The sequence below is a fragment of the Gouania willdenowi genome, chromosome 6 (genome assembly GCF_900634775.1).
Source record: "Gouania willdenowi chromosome 6, fGouWil2.1, whole genome shotgun sequence".
NCBI lineage: Eukaryota > Metazoa > Chordata > Actinopteri > Blenniiformes > Gobiesocidae > Gouania > Gouania willdenowi.
In genome coordinates, this window is record NC_041049.1 from 17,120,945 (window position 1) to 17,143,657 (window position 22,713).

Consider the following 22,713-nt stretch of genomic DNA (forward strand, 5'->3'; position numbering starts at 1 on the left):
TAGGGAGAACCTGCAAACTCCACACAGAAAAGTGCCCAGTTTTGTAAATTAGAAGTTCTTGTTTAGAGGAACCACTACACTGCTTCAAAATAAATGTGCAGTTAAATTTAAATATATATATATATATATATATATATATATATATATATATATTGAGCTCTCTAAGATAACAATTTAAACATAATAATCTATGTCTTTTGTTGAAACCTTAATAATAAAAAGGAAAAAAAATGAATAATTAAATTATTGACTTCTGTATGAGCAAAATGTTTGACAAGAATCTTTCTCTCTTAAGCACAAATGAAACACACTCCTGGTCACTGTCAACACCGTGAGCTCCGAAAACTGGCAGCAAACGTACTTTAGACAAAGTTTGCACAAGTAAATGCAAAACAAAGTCTTTAAGATAATAGTTGAATGAATCCGGTGACAGGAGCTATTCACACTCACCGTGAAAAAGTTATTACCCTCAGCCATAATAACTGGTTTTACCATCCACGTCAATAACAACTGAAATAAACCGTTAACTGCCGATGACTTTTTCAGATCACTGTGAAACACTTTTGTTTCACTATTCTTTGTAGAAATCAAAATTAACTCCAAACATCGACAAGGCAACTCCACAAACTGAACCCATGCAAATCACATTTCCTTTAATAAATTTACTGTAAACTGACTATTATTTATTTATTTATTTATTCAGTTTATTTCCGACATGGTTGCATTCACAGAAGTTTTGTTATTCTTTTTTTTTTTTTTTTTTTTTTTTTTATACATGCCGAAAAAGGAGACGAGAGAAGCAGTTTGCTTATCCAAGTCCCGTCCCCTGTTTTGAACACAGAAAGTTTACATCAGAGCTTGTCTCTCTGGTCAAACAGTCTTTGGTTCTGAACACAATTTCATTTTTTTTTTTTTTTGTCCTTTTTTGTGTGGGATTTATTCTCATCTGTAGTCAGTGTTGTCTTTTTTTTTAATTCATCCTCCTCTCCATCGTTGTTCGTGTCGTCCTTCTTCCCCATTATCGTTGTTATTCTCAGCGGATTTTCTGTTTCTGTTAATAATGTCACACCATTAATTTAACACATAGGCAGGATAACTAAAACTAGAGTTTGACTAAATAGAATTTTCATGTTTTTTTTGGAAAAAACTAGGAAAAAAAAGACTCTGGAAGACTAAAATAATTGGAACAAATTTGGTACAGAGTAGTAAAATCACCATAGGTGCAAGTTAAGAGATTACTTTTTTATTGTCCTTTTTTTCAAATGTCCCTTTTCTCCCACTTTTGTAAAACAGTGATAGTTATCACAATAAATACTCTATTTTGTGTTGTCTATGTTGTCAAACTACCATTTTTTTTGTATTGTTTTTCTTTCCTGTTACACTCGACAAATAAAAATATACAGTATATATTTTTAAAAATGGCTGCAAGTTGTGATGCAATTAACGAACCAATCAAAAGTGAATTTAAAACTAAATATTTTTTTTTCTTTTCTGTTGACTTGAATTCAGGTTTTCAGATTATCTTGTGGTATTTCTCTGAGTGTTAATACGGCTCAACTTAATTCTATACTTCAACACACAAAAAATAAAAACTATTGTAGTTTTTTCAAAACATACACGTATAATAATGTTACAAAGCCAATTCAAGCTTAAAAATGAAAATAAACTGAAAAAAACCAAAACAAAAACAAAAACATGGAATGAAATGGAAGTATCCCGAAGCTTAATCATAAAAACCAATTACCTAAATATTTATGAAACTATAAAATCAATTTTCCCCAACAACATTCTGAAAGGTTTCTTCAAAAACATGAAAAAAAGTTGTTTACTTTTTCAAAACCATTAGCGATATGTAGAATATGTAAGGCCCTTATGAATAAATGGTTACATGTCAATTCTTTCTTTTTATTTGTGCTATTAAACCACATTTAACTTACAAATATGTTTGTTGAAGTAAATTCCTGTCTTTTTCAATCATTTGGTCCCAAAAAACATGAACAAAACATCACCTCTTTATGGGTTTTTTTTGTGGCTGTTTTGGCTGCAGTATCCCATCATTACCAGTAGGTTGTGCTATAAACCCACACAACCAACAGGATGCGTCTGAAAAATGCTTCTGAAAAACACCAGGTGAAGCTAAAGAGTAAAAATCCAAACCACTTGACCTGTTGTTTTCAGCCTTTGAACCAGATTGAAGTGAATGTTTTTGGCTGATTAATGGTGTCATTAACTAAAGTCTGAGTTTTCTTTCATTTAACAGCGTAACACATTCATTGGGGTCAAAGGTCACAAGGATTCTCAGATGGTCACATGTCACAAGCTGAGGGCCATATGACAGCTCCGGGGTCAAAACAGGAAATTAAGCTGCTAGGGATTAAACCACAGAGATCACATGCCCCCCCCCCCCCCCCATGTTACATCACAACACGTGACTCCTTCCAAAACCATGAACAACACTTCACGAGTCCATTATATGATCAAGTTTAGATGAACCTATGAGTTTCACACACACTGCCGTGACCAATGTTCCACCGAAGAACACTACGACTACTACTACCACTACTGTGGCTGAAACTGGGCCCCAAGTTACTTCCTGCCCCCGCCGCGGTCCCCACTCCCCCTCACATACACTTTCACACACATTTGCTCCCCCAGTGGCACCAACGCTTTCACGAGAGCTCTGAAAAACAACTCCAACACAAGGAGAAGACAAGAGCGAGAGGAGGAATAAGGAAACCCAGGATTCAGGTTCAGGCCCTCTTACCAGTCCCCACCAGTGGACCAGCTCACTGTTCCACATCAGTTAGCTGGAATCTGAACCACTGAACCTCCACCGAGCCAAAGTTTCACTTTCAGACAACACATACCATGTAAGTTCCACATAAAAAGGAATCCTTTTAAATCCTTAAGTAACAATCTTTCACTTTCCCAACATCAGTCAGTGGAAAGAACTCAAAAACAGTTAAAAACAGTAAAGAAATACAACTGTTAAAAATTCACATTCGATGGTCATAGTGCACGTTTTATATTCAATCTTCAAATAATCTAAATAAAAAAAATACTTTTTTAAATTAGCCTTTTTTTAATTTTTACACGTCAGAATACTGTACGTGTAGACACTCAAAAAAAAAAACTAAATAAATCATGAAAAAAAAATGCAATGAATTAAAAATGAATTATGAATTCCTTCATCTTTTACACCAGCTTCATCAAACAGAATCACGGGGAAGTGCTCGTGCTAATCACATCATGCAGAAAGCATGTAGGAATCTATGACAACATTCTAACCCTTTACTAAAAAAGTAAAGTGTTTTTTTTTTATTAATATTTATAAAAAGCCAAAAAAGAATCCTAAACCTAACCCTAACTGTGAGGATGGGGCTTAATTCAACAAATAGACTGATTACATCTATGGCTAGTGTTGTCTTTAAACACAATTTGAACTGAATATAAGTTATTGCCATTGTTGGTTTTTTGCTTTGTATTCTTGTATATCTTAGTTACTGATTATTAGTCATTTTTTTCCTATTCTGTTTTGTCTTTCTTCTTCTTCTCACTCTCTTTTTCACAGACATTTTATTACAATTAGTGTACAATGATCTAATCTATTATTTTGAACATCTCTGGTTGTTTTTCTCTGTTGGATTTCCTTGTACACAAATAGTATTGTGTTCCTTTTGTTTTCTTCTTCCTGCATTAAACATTTTGATATACAATATTTTTCTTTTCTAAATATCTTTTCACGAGACTGGGATTTTGTCCATTTTTCAAATAAGGTGTTGGAATGTTGTCCATAACCAGAGTCACATTCGCTCTGAGCAATTTTACACAGGTTTATATGTTTCTGAACTGTTGAAGAAATCTGGGGGTACCCAAAAAAAAAAAAAAAAACTCCCAAAAAACAACAGGCATAGGGAGAACCTGCAAACTCCATACAGAAGTGTCCAGTTTTCTATCCTAGAGGTCAAACCCAGGGCCAGAAGTGTTAACAACTCCACCACACTTAAATAAATGTTTAAATTAGATCTAAAAATATATCTTAAAGGTGCAGTCCGCAACTCTCAGATCCCTCCCTCCCGCTGCTATCTTGCCCTGCCTCTAAACTTTCCAAAGTCCCTCCCTCAGAGGAGCTAACAAGCAAACGTTAGTCCGACAGCAACATCATCAATGAGCCTGTTTTTTTTTTTTCACACAAACTACTAATTTGATGTAAAGCTGTCCTTAGATAGTGACAGCTTTAGCAAATATGACAAAAAAGTCACTTTTATAAGAGTTGCGGACTGCACCTTTAAATATTGAGCTCCATAAAATGACAATTTTGATGAAAAAATAATACATTTATTTTGGTTAAACCTTGATAAACGAAAATTAAAAATATGTTATTTTTCAAAGAAAAAAAAAAAAATTCCATTTATTGACTATTTCTGTACGAGCACTCCTGGTTACCATCAAAAACCATGAGCCCCTAAAACAGGCTCGCCCTAAACCTCACCCCCACCCCCACCCCCTATTTCTCCCTTTCCTCTCTTCAAAGAAATGTCCAACATCTGGATAAGAACCAAAACTCACTACAAATACTGTATATGATTAAAGGATGTAATCAGTAAAGCTCTTTTGTGTGACAGTCAGATTATTTTTGCCTATAGCTGGATTCATAAATTCAGGGAGCTATGCAGCCGCAGTGGAAGTAACAGGTGGTCAAATGATTGGATTTTATTCTGATATATGCAGATCAATCATATCCTGGTCTCCCTTGTTTCATTTGTTATCCTCGACTGGCCTAGTCACGCACTCCCATCCAACCTCACCCCGCCCATGCATTCCATGTCTTATAGCTGCTTCTCTTTGTCAGTGTCACGCTCCAATATGAGCAGGCTGGGACCAAATGGAAACCAGATGTTCAGCCTCCAGATGTAGGTAGGGACCAAAACACATCAGCTGGAGAGCAAAACACCTTTTCACCTCAGCTGCACAGAGCTCACGTGTGTGCAGTGTATTTTCAGAAGTACTGATACTTGATTGAAATTGTACTCAAGTACAAGTACAAGTAAGTCATACATAAAATAACTTAAGTGCAAGTAAAAAAGTAGCTAAATTAATAATATTCAAAGTAGAAGTTACCAGTTACTTTCACCCCCCCCACGTAATAAATTTTGTCACGGTTCCCTTGCATACAGTAAACATTTCACGTATAAACTTAAAAAGCAACAGATGAAAGGCATCTGTATAAAATAAAAGGTTTGTCAAAATGTACAATTCTTTTTTAAATAAAAATAACACCAAATAATTTCATTCCTAGGCTTAGCTACATATATAGCTACGCATATATAATATAATATAATATAATATAATATAATATAATATAATATAATATAATATAATATAATATAATATAATATAATATAATATAATATAGCTACATTCCTAAACTCTAAAACAGTGCCATCCCAAGTGTGCCATGTGGATAACAACATAATGCAGTGGTTCGCAAACTTTCCACAGTCCCCTTCAGACATTTCACTTAAAGTCATGTACCCCCTACTCCTGCACACTTAAAAACATAATAATGTAATGTCATATACAACGTAGACCTATATCACAAATCTGGCCCTTTAGACCAACAAATTTGGCTCGCTGGAGAAAGTTAAAAAGACAGAAAAAAAACTAATTATTGTCCAGATTACCAAATAATTCAGTTGTAGATAAATCAGATAGGATATCTCAGATACCTAAATACACAAATTCAATGTATATTCCACAATATTTGGAGAATCACAATTTTCCCATGCTTTTTTTCCCCATGACTGCAGTCATTTTAAATTTAAAATTGGTTTAAAAAAGTTAATTTTTCTGCAATTATTTAACACAATTTCCACAAATTAAACGAAAAATGGTCACAAAATTAATGAAATTTGAAAGAGCAAATCTTGCAGGGATTAAATGTCACTTATTGCTTGGATATTGTTGGTGCCTTACATACTTTATGTATGATTTATACGCTGTGTAAAGTACAAACTTGCGTACATTAATCAATGTTTTTTTAATTTCTATTCACGCACCACCTATGACAATTTGCGTACCCCTGGGGGTACCTCTACCCCACTTTGGGAACCCAGGACATAATGGGTAGGAACCCGAATGTGAAACCAAGAAAGTGGCTGGGATTTGATCAGAAATGGCACGACTAAGAACATTTGGATGACGTTCAATGTGCCATGAAACAGAAGTCAAAAAAGAAAAATATCACAAAAAATTATAATTTACTCAGCATCGATTGGGTGTAGAAATACAACAAGTTGCTTTACTTCATTTAAGTAACATTAGTACTTGTTATCCATTACTTTCACCTCTGTTTATTAGTGTCATCCCTGCAGATGTTTACACACGTTAAACATGTGGGAAAGACGTGGTTTGGTTTGAATCCCAGATTTAGAACTGTTTTCTAACAATTTGTTACAATAAACAAATGTTCCACATTGTTCTGCTTTCTGTTTTTGAAGGTGAACTATTTTTGTTTCTCGCCTACATCACAGACAGGGGCCAAAACAAGTTCCTGCTCTCACACACACACTTCTGCAAGCACAAAAACAAAGGATCGATTTACACTCTCTTTTGCTCCACCCACTTCAGCTCTCCGCCCTCTCCCCACGCCCACAAACTGCAAAAACGTATTACACCACACTGATGGTATCACCCTAATGCTCCATAATTTAGATGAAAATAAGTTTTAAAAATGCACGGATTAATGTTTTTTCTCAGATCAGAGTTGAAATGAAACCAACTAAAGCTACGATGAGACTGGATCCTACAGCAGCACCACAGGCCTCTGAAGACCCCTCAGCCTCCCCCCAAAACAAACAGTGTCAGGGTCTCCTTGGGTAGATTTCATCTTAAACCTGTTCACCCTAACACTAAAGCCCCCCCCCCCCCCAGTCAACCGATGATATCCAGCTGCCTTCATTAACAAAAACTTCTCTCTTTCAACATACGCACATATGAAATCAGAGCCCCCACCACCCCCACAGCTTCACCTGTGGCTTCCACAGCTGAGGACCCCAAAGACCTACACATATCCTCAAACACTCCCCTAAAATGAACACTGACTACACTCAAGTAAAAGGGGTGGATCATACTTTGTGCTTTAATTCTTAAATCAGTGCTGGTAAAGACATTGTGGTTGGTTTCTAAGATTATTAATTCATAAATACTGATTTACTAAAAAATAAAGTCAAAGGTCAAGCTCAAACCTAGAAAAAGTATGTGCATTATTGTGTCTTTATGGAAAGTGTCTATTTGTATGGTTGTAGTACGGACAACCCCCAGTGCTATTGGTACGGTTACCGAAGTACACGTACTGTACGTAGCGTCTTAGGGTTAGGACAACCTTTACTCTCAAAAGAGCCATTTTGCCTCATCTTGCCTGGATTAAAATTCTTCCGGAGACAAAAAATACCATCTCAATGAAAAAAATGCAGTGTATAAAATTCTATACAGTTAAAATATCAGAATCAGAATCAACTTTATTGGCCATGTAATGTACGTTATACACACGAGGAATTTGACTTGATGAACTGGGCTCTCTCTAATAATGTAAACATTAAATAACAATCAACTAGAAAAAATGTAAGCATAAATATAAACAGTAGTTAGACTAATATGTTGAAAACTAAATAAAATAATATAACAAGATAAGATAATAATAATAATAATAATAATAATAATAATAATAATAATAATAATAATAATAATAATAATAATATAATAGTGCAGTAGTGCTGCACTATTACTGTAGTAATATTTAATACTCTTTTGAGTTATTGGATTTGAAGGGCTACAAAAAAAAACTTGAATTTGATAACACACGATCATGTGATGTCACATTTCTAATTTTTTGCAACATATCAAGCATGCATATTAAGATGGCATGTTGGCAATTAAATACATTTTCCCCCACACCAATAAAGTGTATTTTCTTCTAGAATAGTCTTTCAGTTATTTTAGTTATCTTACCAGGGATTTAAAACTTAAGGTTAACCACAGGTGCAGGAAAGTTGATGATCTGTAGATGTTTTCAGGAGGTGAAGGAGTTATTGGATAATGTGATTTATTTTTAGGTTGACAAATTGTTTTATCAGAGTTTCATTTGAAGTTCAGCATCAATACACTCTGTAAGAAATAACAATTCATTATTTTATTGGGTTTTTTTAAGGCTACAGGGAGCCAACGCAAAAGCGTCAAAGAGCCACATGAGGCTCCAGAGCCGCAGGTTGCAGACCCCTGGGTTAGGGTTAGGTTAGGTTATAACCCAATATTGCAACAATTTTTAGGGTTAGGGTTAGGTTTAGGGTAACGTTTAGTCTATAGTCACGCAACCTAAACTGACCAATGCCTGACCTATCACGTGACGTAAACTGGCCAAATATGAGGGCTGCGTACGGATAGAATGTTGGTATATTGATACAGCAACCGTATGGATAGCCTCTGCCTTCTTTATACAGACTCACTTTATGGAGTTTTAATCTCCCTTTGCCTTTGAATGCATTGTAATAAATACACAAGTTAATGCAGGGGTGTTAAACTCATTTTAGTTCAGGGCTAAATATAAAGCTTGATCTAAAATGGGCCAAACAAGTAATTTCAACATTATTGTGCCCTAGTTTGTGCTTCTACGTATACATAAAACACAAAATATGTAAGAAACCGACAATATCCAATCAGTAAGTGACATATCAGTCCCAACAGGATCTTCACTTTAAATTTCCTTGATTTTGTGACCAATTTCTATTTAATTAAGGAAAATATTAGGTAATAATTTAAGGAAAATTCAAACAATTTTTAAGAATTTTTTTTTTAAGAATATATATTTTTTTCAACTATTTAACATTAAATACAATTTAAGCACTGGCAAAACTGTGAGCCCCTGCAAAGATTGTTGAGTTTCATTCACACAATGATTCATGTTTTCTCCGTCATTTTTACTTTCTCCTGCGGACCGAATTGGACACTTCAAAGGGCTGGACTTGGCCCCCGGGCCTTGAGTTTGACACCTGTGAGTTAATGCATATTGTATCATAATACAACAAATTTAGCATTCTCAAACATATGTAGCAAAAGTAAAGTAGAGTAATATAAATGTATCAAATTTGACACCATCACTAACGTGAGTTGTTTTTACCCGATACAATATACAGTATATCAAATAAAAACTACTCATCAAAATAAATCAGAATATGACCATACGTGATAAATTACAGTAGTATACTATTATTTTTATTGAAAAAAAAGCACGTCAGCATTAGTGATGGAGTTACTAGTTTTAGGAATGGGTCCATGTGTAGCTTCAGCATTGTCTGATGTTTGCTCTCTATAACTTTTGAGATTTCCTTGTAGCTGTAACCTTCTGAAAGCACCGCAGTGATTTATTTGCCATAGGTTTGGGTGGAAATCACCAGAAAACGTGCCTGTAGAAAAAAAAACCCCCCAAACCTTCAAAGACGTCAAGGACGATGCTGAAGCAATATCTAGAGACCCATGACACTCAGACAAATTCAACCTCGTGAAAATCATTTAAATACGTTTGCAGGGGCGATAGTGTTCTGGGGTTAAACTGTCTAAACTACTCTTTAATTTGTCGTAGCTTTTTAAAATGTAGAAGGATGAAAAGAATTGGAGATCATTATGCACAGCGTGTTGTGTGTAGATTGCCATCACTCTGTGTTTGTGTGTATACACTATTGAACGTGCACGTCAGCATGTGGATGTGCTGCCTGGAAGTGAAAGGTCATGTTTTCAGCACATCTAAAAGATGTGCACCTGTTTGCGGTTTGCTCTGACACACACACACACACACACCTGCAAAAGTCGTCGTTCCTTTTTCTTCTCGCTGCTTTTTACCACATTAGAGTCTGTCTGTGCCAACCTCTGACTAGATGTAGTAGCTACGTGTGGAAACCTACTGACGCAAACACTGTCTGTGGTGAGTTTGCTCCTGCACGCCGAAGGATGTGTGCGTAAACCTCAGTGTGTGCCTGTTAACCAACACGACTGTGTTATGTCACAGCTTCTCTTCCTAATGCTGTGGTTCATGCCATGCTTAAAAACAATCTGCCGGCTTTCACAATCTACGCTAAAAGTCCACAACGCAGCTCGTATTCTAGCTGAAATAAAATAAAAAAACATAACCTTTATTTGTCACACAAAGGGGAAATGTGCAGTGTTTCAGCAGCAGTAAATAAATAAACAGATAAATAAACAGCACAATAAAAAAAACGGAGATATATACACACACGGGCCTGTACATAGTACAGAGATAAATAGGAAAGACAGTGGCACAAGAAGCACATTGCATAATAAAAACTAAAACAAATCAAAATATATACATATGTAAAATTGTAAAATATATGAAATTGTCCTGTTTCTAATAAGAAAAGCGAAATATGACTTTCTTTAGTCAGAAATGTATAATTGTGATTTTATTTAAAACCTTCATAACATATGATAATGGCTAAGAATTGCTCATTTTCAAATTTATAAAAACTCTATACAGATTCTTCCTTTTCTCTGCTGCCATGTAACCACGGTAACGGCCAATTAAATTTGTATTTAAAATTATATATGTGGGAATATCACCTTTGCAACTCAAAAAAGGATAGTTTTGGAAAATAAAAAAAATGGACTACATTTTTATTGAAAGGAAGGCATTAGCACGGTAACGACTGCATAGCTTACACTATCAAAGCAAAACTCACATAATGTCACATGTCTACATTAAAAGAAATACAGACAGACATTAGCTGTTCTTAATGAGGACCAGGAGACAGACTAGATATTTTCTTTTTTCAATTTTAAATATATCCCAGCCTCCAACAACTCCCACTTCTATCATCTACATTTTTGCCTTTGGCTATATTTTCCACTAACATAGGCTTCCCAGCTCTGTGACTACATTAATGTTAAAATCCAAACTGCATTTATTCAAAACTGCTTTTTTTTCTTCATTAACAATTTCATCTTCAAATCTTAATGTGGTTTATACTGTATGTGTATTGTCATGGTTGTTACCGTTTGGTTTTCTTTGTCATTGTGCGATGTCCTCGAGTGACAAAAAGGTGCCTATTATTAAATGTATTACTATTATTACAGTAGGCCTACATAATGGAAACAATAATCTGATTGTGAGGTGACATAAGTCAAAAACACATTGAAAGCAATGTTCAACAAATACCACATTCTCAGAATAACCTGCTAATCCTGTAGATCTACTGTTCACTACAAAGCAAACAACCCTACAAAGGCTAAACCCATGCAATGTATTTCTTTAACAGCTTCATCCAAATTCAGTTGTCTTTCTGTCATGGGTAGTGCCATCAAAGCAAACCAAAATTGCCACAAGGACCAAAACTACCAACCAGGTGAGTGGAGACGTCAGAGAGACACTTTCTGTGTTCTAAATGGTATACTAAATTGAATCACAGTACTTTTTTTAAACAGCAGAGGGCGCTATATATCCTTCTCGTCTAAAAGTGTAGGCGGCGGGCGGAATCTGCCACTACTTTCTTTCTGGCCGCCTTCTACTCTTAAACATGTTCATAAATGATTCTTTACCCCTTTAGCACCGAAAGAATATCTGTAATATTACGTGAATATCTGTAAAAGTCACGTTTTTCTATTAGCTCTGTCTGCTAGCATAGCTTCTCTTCTTCACTGCAAGGATATCTGCATGCCAACCGACCACTGGGTTACCAGTTTTTAAAGTCCAATTGTTAAGGCACAAAATACATTTTCAGTTGCACTTTTAAAAAGAAAAGGAACTATTATGTAGTTTTGCATTGTTTACTATAGAAAAATAATTATTTATTTCATTCAAGATTTATTTTTAGCTAAATTGCATTGTTTTGAATAGTTTATCAAGGGATTTGACAATTAAATATAAAAGGAAAATAGTACAGTATTTTTCCCAACAAAATAAAGGAATATTTGTCTACATTCCCATTTTGTAAAATAAATCATGAGAGAATTGTATCGTGAACCCAGTATTGTGAATCGAATCGTATCGGGAGTTGAGTGAATCGTTACATCCCTAGTGGAAAGTGTTATAAATGAGCTTTTAATCTATTTTCGGACATTTGTAGTTTTTTTCAACACAGCAGACGTCACTAACCTTTGTGGCCGACTGATTATTACGTCACCTAGTAGAAGTGCATCTGATTGTCAAAACAAACAATTATCTTTTCCTTACTCCTCTCCTAAAACCTTTCCTTAACCCAGTGACGTCATCCACAGGGTTATGGAAAAGTGAATAGGAAAGGAGATAAGAAGGACTATTCGGAAGCAGCCCTGACGTACACTGAGGCTAAATATCTTTGTTGAATCCCCACCTTTGAAAGTTCAGAAAACACTTTAGGTGAAAAAGTGACCAAGTAGAATATCAACATGTGCTCAATTCATCCAGAAAACTTGCGGAAACACATTTCATGCCAACATTTCAGAGATTTTCACATACCTGTCATTGTGCTACTGACTAAACTCCCAGTTAACTTCAAAACAAGAGCCCTATTTACAAAATAGTTAAAAACAAATGGAAGACATAAGATATGCTTTTGTTTTGAAAAGAGGTTGTTTGACATTAGCTTGAAACAGATCCTAGGACAAAATTTACGTTACGCTCACAATGCATCATGGGGCAGTTGAGTATGAATCGAGTGGACACTTTAAAAATATCCCGATATAGTATACATGTGGGTATTTCACGCGTACTCAATCTTTCCATACGATCTAATGTGAACGCACTACATACTCATTTTGATGTCAAGCACAGCCAGTGTCTTAGCAACTGTTCTGTGTCCAAACACTCAGCTAAATAGTGCAGGAGAAGCTCATCAGAGTGATGGAACTCACCTGTGAAACGGGTGCGAGCCTAATCACAAACGCACACAACACACACAGTAATTCAACAAGTGAGTGACAAGGAAGCGACAAGAAACTCATTTGAGTTTCACCCACGAGACAGACAGACAAAGACAGCACTGAGCAAAAACTAGAACAGACGTTTGTTAAACGCAACTGAAAGAGATTCCCATAGGGGATAAAAACCTAAATCTGCAACTTATCATGACACTTAGCTTTTAAAGTGCACCAAAGAGGTCACTGGCACTCTTTCATATAATACGTATTTATCCAACTTCATAAAGTCATTGTATGACATAATTCCCCAAAAACTGATTTAAGGAAGAATAAACCCAAGCCACAAGATTTAGACATATAAACTAGGGTACCTGTGGTGAACTTTAAATGTAAGCTCTGCCAAAAGATCTTATATATATATATATATATAAAATACTAGAGTTTTAGTTTGGTTATTAGGAAAACCTGTCTGTCTTTGACAGGTGTTGTGACAAAATCTGTGACCTGACAAAATTGTGGCTCCGGTGGCCACGAAACTGTCAGTCGTGCACTGTTTAAGGGGGAATATACGGAAGCTGATTAGTGGCAATTATGATGGAGAAAATAATTTTGGTCAAATCAAAAATTAAGTCAAGATGTCAAAATGAAATATGTCAAAATTAAAATCGAAAAACGAGACTAAAGCCGAAATTTTGAAAATGAACTAAAAATACAAAAGTGTCATAAAAGTCTAAGGTTTGCTAATGAATTCAAATCTGCAGAAGCTCATAAACACGGCGTCGTAATCTCTTTAAGGACTTTGAAGAGATATTGCCAAGAACCCAGTCTGTTTAGAAGGAAAAACCAGTGAAGTTTGGAAGAGGTGGAGCATTCAGCAAAAAATAACTGGACTGGATGTGGGCCAAGTGTGCTAAAATGTTCGGCCCGAATCGGTAAAACGCATCTGGACCAGTGTCTTTTTCCACAGTGGGCCAGAACTGGAATGGATTCATTTGCCGGATCCGCTTAAAGGCAGGGTAGGTAATTTTCAAAAACTAGCATGGTTTTGAAAGTAGCATCCTCTGAGTGCTCCGCTTTTACCCGCCCCCTCCCCTCTGTGCTCCCTCTAAAGCCACGCCCCTCACTCACATGCACAAGCGCCCGTGCTCCAAAAGTGGACCTCAGCTCGTTGCTTGTATTGAGTAGAAACTACGTCGTCTCATGTGTCATTCAGTGGTAAGTAAACACTAAACGTTATCATTATATATGTTCAAAAACATGACTAAAAAATATGTTTGAACTCTGTCACCGCTGATGAGTGCACGCAAGGGGTCGAGAACAAGCAGGGACACAGGGAAACGTGATTGGTTAATAAAAAACGAACCGTCTTTTTTTCATTGGTTGAAGTTTTTACAGGCTTACAGCTGCTACAGATGACTGATTTTCTTTGTTCCTTTTTCAGAGCACAAAAGATTTTAATTTCTGTCAGGGCATAAAGACAATTTCAACCAAAAAATTACCTACCCTACCTTTAAGCTTTGGACAAGCACTGGCACAGGACCGCATAAAGCAAGTTTATATACAGGCCAAATAAGGCGCACATGCGTTACATTTTGATCAGTTCTAGCCCAGATGTGGTCCAGATTTGTACCAAAACTGTTATTTGCATTGAAGTGCATTGTATATACTGTAAAGTGTCTAAACAGCAAATTAATTATGTCTATCTATTAAAAGGAATTGATAAGACTTTTAGTTAGGAGCTGTAGGGAAACAGATTAGGACCAGTTATGATGGAGACTGTTGTCATATGTGGTGAATTGGCCCTAGTCCGCTTCTCATACATTGAACTTTAATAGCAAACTTTTGACTTTAATCTTGACATTATATTTCATTCAACTTCATTCTCGAAATTTCGACTTTATTCTTGATTTGCCGAAAATGATTTTCTCCATCAAAACTGGTCCTAATCCGCTTCCGTAGGAATGAAAACCCCTTATAAGTAAACATGGACTTCATCAAGCGGAGGCATCATTTTGTCAGGTCACAGGTTTTGTCACGACACCTGTCTATGGCTTGAGCATAATTTCAGCCACAGACTCTCACTAATGAGCTTTTTTTTATCCTCCTGACTGCTCTACCATGACTTTCGAAGAAAATATCCTGACTAAACCTCCAGTATTATATCATCTTTGATAGAGCTTGCAACTTTTCACAAATGCACCTTCATAGAAACCTGTCGTTACTGCTCCGAAAAGCTTATCCTACACTAGGAGTGAATGGTACGCCATATTTGGAGGAACAGTCTCTGGATCACCAAAATAAAAGCCTTTCGTCAGACTCCATCTTGTTATTCACGTTGAAAGCTTAATAGTGGGTACTGTTGCTAAGTACCTCAGCATCACAGCGCAGGGATGGGGCCCCAAATGGAGATTACACAATGCCTCCAGGACGGGGTCACCCAACACAATGGGACTACACACACACTAATGGGTCTCATGTGACACATATATTACAATCTTATTGTGAGGCTTGCAACATAAAATCACACAAAACTCAGTTTCCTGTTAACATTATTTAGTTCTGGGACACAAGGCAGCTTTAAGGAATCCTAATATACAAAGGGAAAAAGAGCAGTAAAAACTGATAATATAAATACATTAATTTGATTATTATTTTTTTAAATTAATTTTGTACCACTGCTTTAATGATAATAAAGTGGTTTTCTTGACTATTGCTAAATAAACTAAATTAAAAGTAACCAAATTAAATTTCTTAATTATAAAATATTCAAATTGTGAATGATTTATTTATTTATTTGTTCATTGGATCCTCATTAGCTTCCACTGTGGTGGTTGCTAATCTTCCTGGGGTCCATAAAAAAAGAAATCAAGATTCTAGTACATGTAAGAACAGAAAAAATGATAGACGTTTAAAAATATACAGAAACATGACATAATAAGGTACATCACGACACATTTTAATTACACCAACAAATAAATAAAAATGAAAAAAAAACATGATATATAAAGTACACGCCCTGTCCAGGGTGCACCCCCGCCTTCCACCCAGTGTGAGCCTGAGATAGGCACCGGCAGACCACCACGACCCTTAAAAACAGGAACAAGTGGGTCTGAAAATGGATGGATGAAAGATATCTACATTAAGATAGGTAAAAATATGATTTTTAAAGGTGTGATATTATGCTATTTTTCATCCATCTCCATTAGTTCTAAGAACCCTAACAACCAGGGGTGGATCTAGAAAAAATTCAATGGGGTGGCAAAAGGGGGGCAGGAATTTTTTAGAGGTGGCAACATATACCTCGCAATGCGATATATCGCAATATTTTTTTTACCAGCGATAATCAAGATATCACGGGAAAATTAATCCACAATACATCACAATAACTGCCACTGAAGAAAGTCAGAATTGATCTACTCCACTGAATTTCATTACATAACATTGTCAATCAATTTCACATGAATGACAGTCAAGTGCATACAGCACAGTGGCTCTTCTTAACAGACAATGTTTGCGCAAATTTACTTTAAATCATTAAAAATGAATGCAAAAAATGATTTCAGTGCTAGTATTATCATGGATTTTCTTTGACAGACATTGATTTATAGACGCACAGTATAATGTCTCCCTCAGCAAATGTTGATATTTTAAAAGCTATTTGGTCCAATCTAGAACAGTATAGGCCTACCTGTACCCCAGGGGTACTTAAACACCTTGCAGGAGGACCTTGAAAATATTTATGAATCCCAGACAGTGCTCACCAATTACGTAAGCAAATAAATTCACTAATTTACATTATTAATGCACACTTTAAATTAGTTCTTTCCTTACTTTTACCAGTAAACATTAGTTTTATGAGCCATAAAAAGTTAGAAAATGCTAGAAGGCAGCTCAACTATAGGACTAATAGGAAATCTAAAAAAAGAAATTATTACAATTCTTTAGAAAAGTTTCACAAGCACTTAATTTAATTATGTTTCAGAACTTCAGTAAATTGAACAAATGTCCTTTCTGAAAGAGAACGTGTGCACATTCAGCACACACCGGACACACCCACGTCCGTGCACATTGCCTCACACACGCTCAAACTATACTCACTCCTGAACTAAACCACAAAAAAGTCCCACAAGTGAACCCACAAGCTGCAGAAGCTGCAGCGCACAAAACACACTCAAATGAGCAAAACCTGTGCTCACTGATGTCTGAAGGCAGTGGAACGTCAGTCACGGAGGGAGGGAGGGAAGGAGGGAGGGAGGAGAAAGTCCGGGGCCGTTACTCCATTTTGGAATGATTTTTTTTCTTTTTGGAGTTATACAAATGTGTGCTGATGGCAGCTATGTTTTTACCTCTTTCCTCCAATGTAAACAACGCACTTCCGTGCCGCTCTCGTGATACTTCCGCGTCTTCTTCGTTGGTGTTTTAGAACTTTGGCTCCACAGTCAGGAAGCGGCAGCGGGGCATTCCCGGTCCATGGCCGCATTGTTCCGTGCTCGTGTGTACAAATTAAGGTGGCATCAGGGGTGGCAAGGCTTTGTTGTTGGGTGGCATTTGCCACCCTATGCCACCCTAGTAGATCCGCCCCTGCCAACAACATATTATATGAGGTTTATTTTCCCAAAGTCGCCTGTTTTCCAGAGTTTTAGCCCTCTGAAAAGTGACTTTCTGAGCAGTTCTAAAAACGTGCTGTTTTGGGGCCTGCTTATGCATATTCATGAGTAGGCGTGTCTGTAGACGCAGACTTTATGCCTGGCTTTTGTGAGGGAGATCAGTGATCACCAAAGCAATATTTTTTTGCAATCCACAGACTGTTGTTACTGTTTTCAGCCAAAAAACTGCACATTACAGTAAAACACATGGCTATGTGAGCAGCTATTGTGATTGTGAGTCAGACAAACACTGTTGCATGTATATCACTATAGCAAAACCATTATTAAGTTATATTTTCATAATAACGCCCCTTTAAAGCATTTTTAAATGTGCAAAAAGTTTATATAAATGAATAAATGTCACTTATTCAGGCTTTTATCCCCTCCTGACTAGTTTGAAAAATGTCTATGCTGCTGATCATATTGACTTATTAACCAACCAAGTGTGTGGCGTGATATGTGTAATAATGACTCACTAGTGTTTGACTTCTTTCTGAAGGAAACAACTGTGTGACTGTTTTTTCCCACGTGTGCTAATAATGCATTCAAAGGGCACTGACCGTAGATGAGACCACAATGGGTTTAGTGACTGCATTTTAAAGTGCAACACACAACAGAGGATTAAGGTTGGACAGGGTGGGGGGTGGTCCCTAAACACTGCAGTGTAGACAACAAAGAAAAGACTTTGGAGTTTGTCGTGCAACAATACGGTGACAGTAAATACAGGACGGATCATTGAGTGGAGGCTGGGAAACCCTGAATATGATGGTGCATTAAGGCGAGATGGGCGGAGGAGGTAAGTCACAGAGAAGGAGGTAAGTCACACGTGATGTTCTGAGAGTCACGTGACAATCTGTGAAAATTCAACATGGCGGCTCGCCGCCGAGACTAGTTTACCGATCCTGCTTACGTGCACATATTAACGATTTTTACCGTTAAATCAACGCCACCGACGAGAGCCGACCACGCGCCCCCCCACCAGCCAGAGTGGAGGACCTCGAGGATTTCATCGATAGATATTACGCTGAGTACGTGATGGAGACCGGACCGAAAGCCAGTACATCAGGTAAGTCGGCCAAGCGCCGAAAAAACGATTCGGCTACCGATACGTCAGACCTCGAGGTAGAGTCCCACACGGAACTCCTACAAACCATAATTAAGAGGCTGGATGTGCTCGATTTACTGCACCGAGACGTTCAGGAAATGAAAGCCAGCCTGGAATTTGCCTATCAACAAATCCAGGACTTACAAAAAGACAACCATGATATCCATTCGGCTTTATCTGCGGTGAGCTCCGAGGTAAAAGAGCTGAAAAATGAAAACAAGTCTCTTAAAGAGACTGTCCTGGATATCCAATCTCGCAGTATGAGAGACAATGTGATTTTCTCAGGCATCCCAGAGACCCCCAACGATGACCCAGATGCTCTGCTAAAAGACTTCATGTCGTCTGCGCTTAAAATCCCGGCAGAAACCGTGAAAAACATCACATTTCACCGTGTCCATCGCCTCGGACCACGTAGAGGTAACCGGCCACGTCCCATCATTGCCAAATTTGAGCACTTTCAACAGAAAATCCAGGTAAAAAGTAAAGGTAGGGAACTTAAAGGTACGCAATTCGGCATGAACGATCAATTCCCTCGGGAAATAAACGAACGTCGAAAAACCCTGTATCCTATCTTTAAGGAAAACCGACAGAAAGGCAAAAACTCCAAACTGGTTGTAGACAAGCTTTACATAGATGGCCAACTGTTTAGGGATTCAAACATCACCCCCTGGCTCTACTGAGAAAGACAAATCTAAAAATAATAATAAATAAATAAATTAAAAAAAACAAAACAAAAAAACGCACACGTGATATGTGAGTTAACACTCAAAGGATAATTCTCCACTTAAGGTGAAGTTAAGGTGGCATTATTTTAAAGTTAAAATAAATATATGTGATGTACGTGTGTATGTATATGTTTGTGTGTGTGTGTGTGTGTGTATGTATATATCTAGATATATAATTTAAAAAAAACAAAACAAAAAAAAATATATATATATATATAACAAAAAAAGGCAAATAAAACCAATAAATACATTTAAAAAAAAAAAAAAAAAAAAAGTGTGTGTGTGTGTGTGTGTGTGTGTGCGTGCGTGCGTGTGTGTGTGTGTATATATAAAAATAGAGGAAAAAAAATAAAATAAAATAATGATAATTCCAAAAAAAAAAAAAAAAAAAAAAAAAAATAAAATAATAATTAAAATAAATAAATACATAAAAATAATAACAACACCAAAAAAAAAAAAAAAAAAAAAAAAAAAAAAACACGGATAGGTGTATATATGGACACGTGTGTGTGTGTATGTATGTATGTTTGTATGTATGCTACATATTAGCTTAGATTTTGGTAAACACTTTTCGGCACGTACTCTCTCACAGGACACTCTTTACCGTCATGTCAACTCTCTCTTCTCCCACCCCTCACTCTTTTTTTTCTTTCACATTCACTCAACACCCACAACACCCCCCACCTCCTACACCTCCTATAATTACCCCTTGCTCCTTTTACTCTTTTGATACTGGTTGTTGTTGTTATTGTTGTGGTTGTATGTTTGTGCTTTTCACTAACCTTTTTGATCCAGTCATTTACCACGTGGTGTTATCGCATGATAAGTGTGTCTCCTCTTCTTTTTTTCTTGCATCCAAGCCTTTTATAACACAGTTGTGCACAAATGACCGCAGATTCTCAGATATGCTTACACCTGTATGGACTAACATTCACCTCATTCTATGTATCAGTTTACAGTAACTTCTTGGAATGTGCGTGGCATTCGCTCGCAGGCTAAAAAGATTAAGATATTTGACTATGTTTCAAGATTAAATGCAGACATTGTCTTCTTTCAAGAAACTCACTTACTTAAATCAGAAGAAAAATCCCTGACAGATTCAAATTTTAATAAAATATATAACTCATGTTTCAATTCCAGACAAAGAGGAGTCTCGGTTCTTCTCAACAAAAGGTTACCTGTTAACATAATCAGCTCCGTCATAGACCCAGAGGGTAGATATATTATTATCAAAGTAGTAATCTATAATAAATGTTTCACAATTCTAAACCTCTATGCCCCCAACAATGATGACCCTGATTTCTTCCATAGAATTTTCTCAGAGCTCTCAGACCTTTCTGCAGACTCATCTTTAATCATCGGAGGTGACTTCAATTTGGCGCTCAACACATCATTGGACAGATCTAGTAAGTGCTCAAATACAAAACCATCTCGATCTGCTAAAGTATTAATTGATTACATGGAAGATCTTGGAATAGGAGATGTATGGAGACTGAATAACCCAACTAAAAAAGAATATACCTTCTTCTCCCCCGCGCATAAATCCTTCTCCCGAATCGACTTTTTTCTTTCAAATAATTCCATCATACATAAGATGTCCTCTAAAATACATCCTATAATTATTAGCGATCATGCCCCAATATCCCTCACCCTGCAGTGTGACTCTAATCAGAAAGTATCCTCTCTATGGCGCTTTAACACCTCATTACTTAATGACAGTGAATTTGAAAAAATAATAAGAAAAGAATGGGAGGACTTTCTATTGACAAACGACTCCCCGGAAATATCACCGTCCTTATTCTGGAAAACTGGCAAGGCTGTCATTAGAGGGAAGATTATATCATACTCTTCTGTTAAGAAAAAACAGGAACAGATAGCAGAAAAAACACTTGAAGAAAAAATTAAGAAACTTACGGAAGAATACGCAGCTAACCCATCTGAACTTTTATGGGAAAAACTTCAAAATACAAAACTTAATCTGGATATCATCTTATCTAAAAAAACCGACTTCATTTTGCAACAATTACGATACAAAAACTTTGATTACAATAATAAATCAGGCAAATACTTAGCAAATCAGCTTAAACACAATAAAGAAAATTCCTTTATAGCAGCAATTTCTAATAACTCAGGTCAAACTTTAAACTTACCTCAGGACATTAATAACATTTTTCGTGATTATTATCAAAACTTATACTCATCAAATTTAAACCCTGACACTGAAGATATTAAAACCTTTCTTAATAAACTAAACCTACCACAGCTCACTATAGATCAGAAAACCACCTTAGACTCACCATTAACCTTACAAGAATTACAAAATGCTTTAGACAGCATGTCAACAGGCAAAGCACCAGGTCCAGATGGGTTCCCTGCTGAATTCCTAAAACATTTCTGGTCAATGCTGGCTCCACTATTTTTCAGAGTAGTAACAGAGATCAAAAATAAAGGTTATGTAGGAGGTCACATGAATACAGCGAACATTAAATTGTTACTTAAACCAGACAAGAACCCCATGTTACCCTCAAGCTATCGTCCCATCTCACTTATTAACACAGACTTAAAAATTATTTCCAAAGCACTCACATCCAGGTTAGAGAAAGTAGTACAGTCAATTATACACCAAGACCAGACAGGATTTATTAAAAATAGACACTCCACAGACAATGTGAGAAGACTGTTTAATGTGATCAACATGGCACAGAACTCTAAAAAGAAAAAAATAATCTTATCACTCGATGCAGAAAAAGCATTTGATAGAGTAAACTGGTCATTCCTCCTAACTGTCCTTGGCAAATTTGGCTTCGGAGAATCATTCATACAATGGATCTCCACCCTGTACAATAAACCTAAGGCCTCAGTAACCACAAACCAAATAACATCCCAAAGCTTCACACTGCAGAGGGGAACCAGACAAGGCTGCCCACTCTCACCTTTGCTTTTTGCAATATTCGTTGAACCTCTCGCAGCAGCTGTACGTCAGAACTCTGTTATTAAAGGAATCCACTCATCCATCTCAGAACACAAAATTAATCTTTACGCGGATGACATCTTACTCTATTTGGAAGAACCGCAATCCTCTTTAGAGGAAGTATTTAATCTAATAAACAGCTTCTCTAAATTATCAGACTATTCCATTAACTGGACAAAATCATCAATCCTCCCTTTGACAAAAAACTCATGGAATCCTGCAAACCAAAATCCACAACACCCCTCCACCACAAATACAATTAAATATCTAGGCTTAAATATATCACCAAACTTAAATGAATTAATTAAACTAAATCATGATCCGATGTTGGACAAAGTCACAGAAGATCTGCGGAGATGGAAC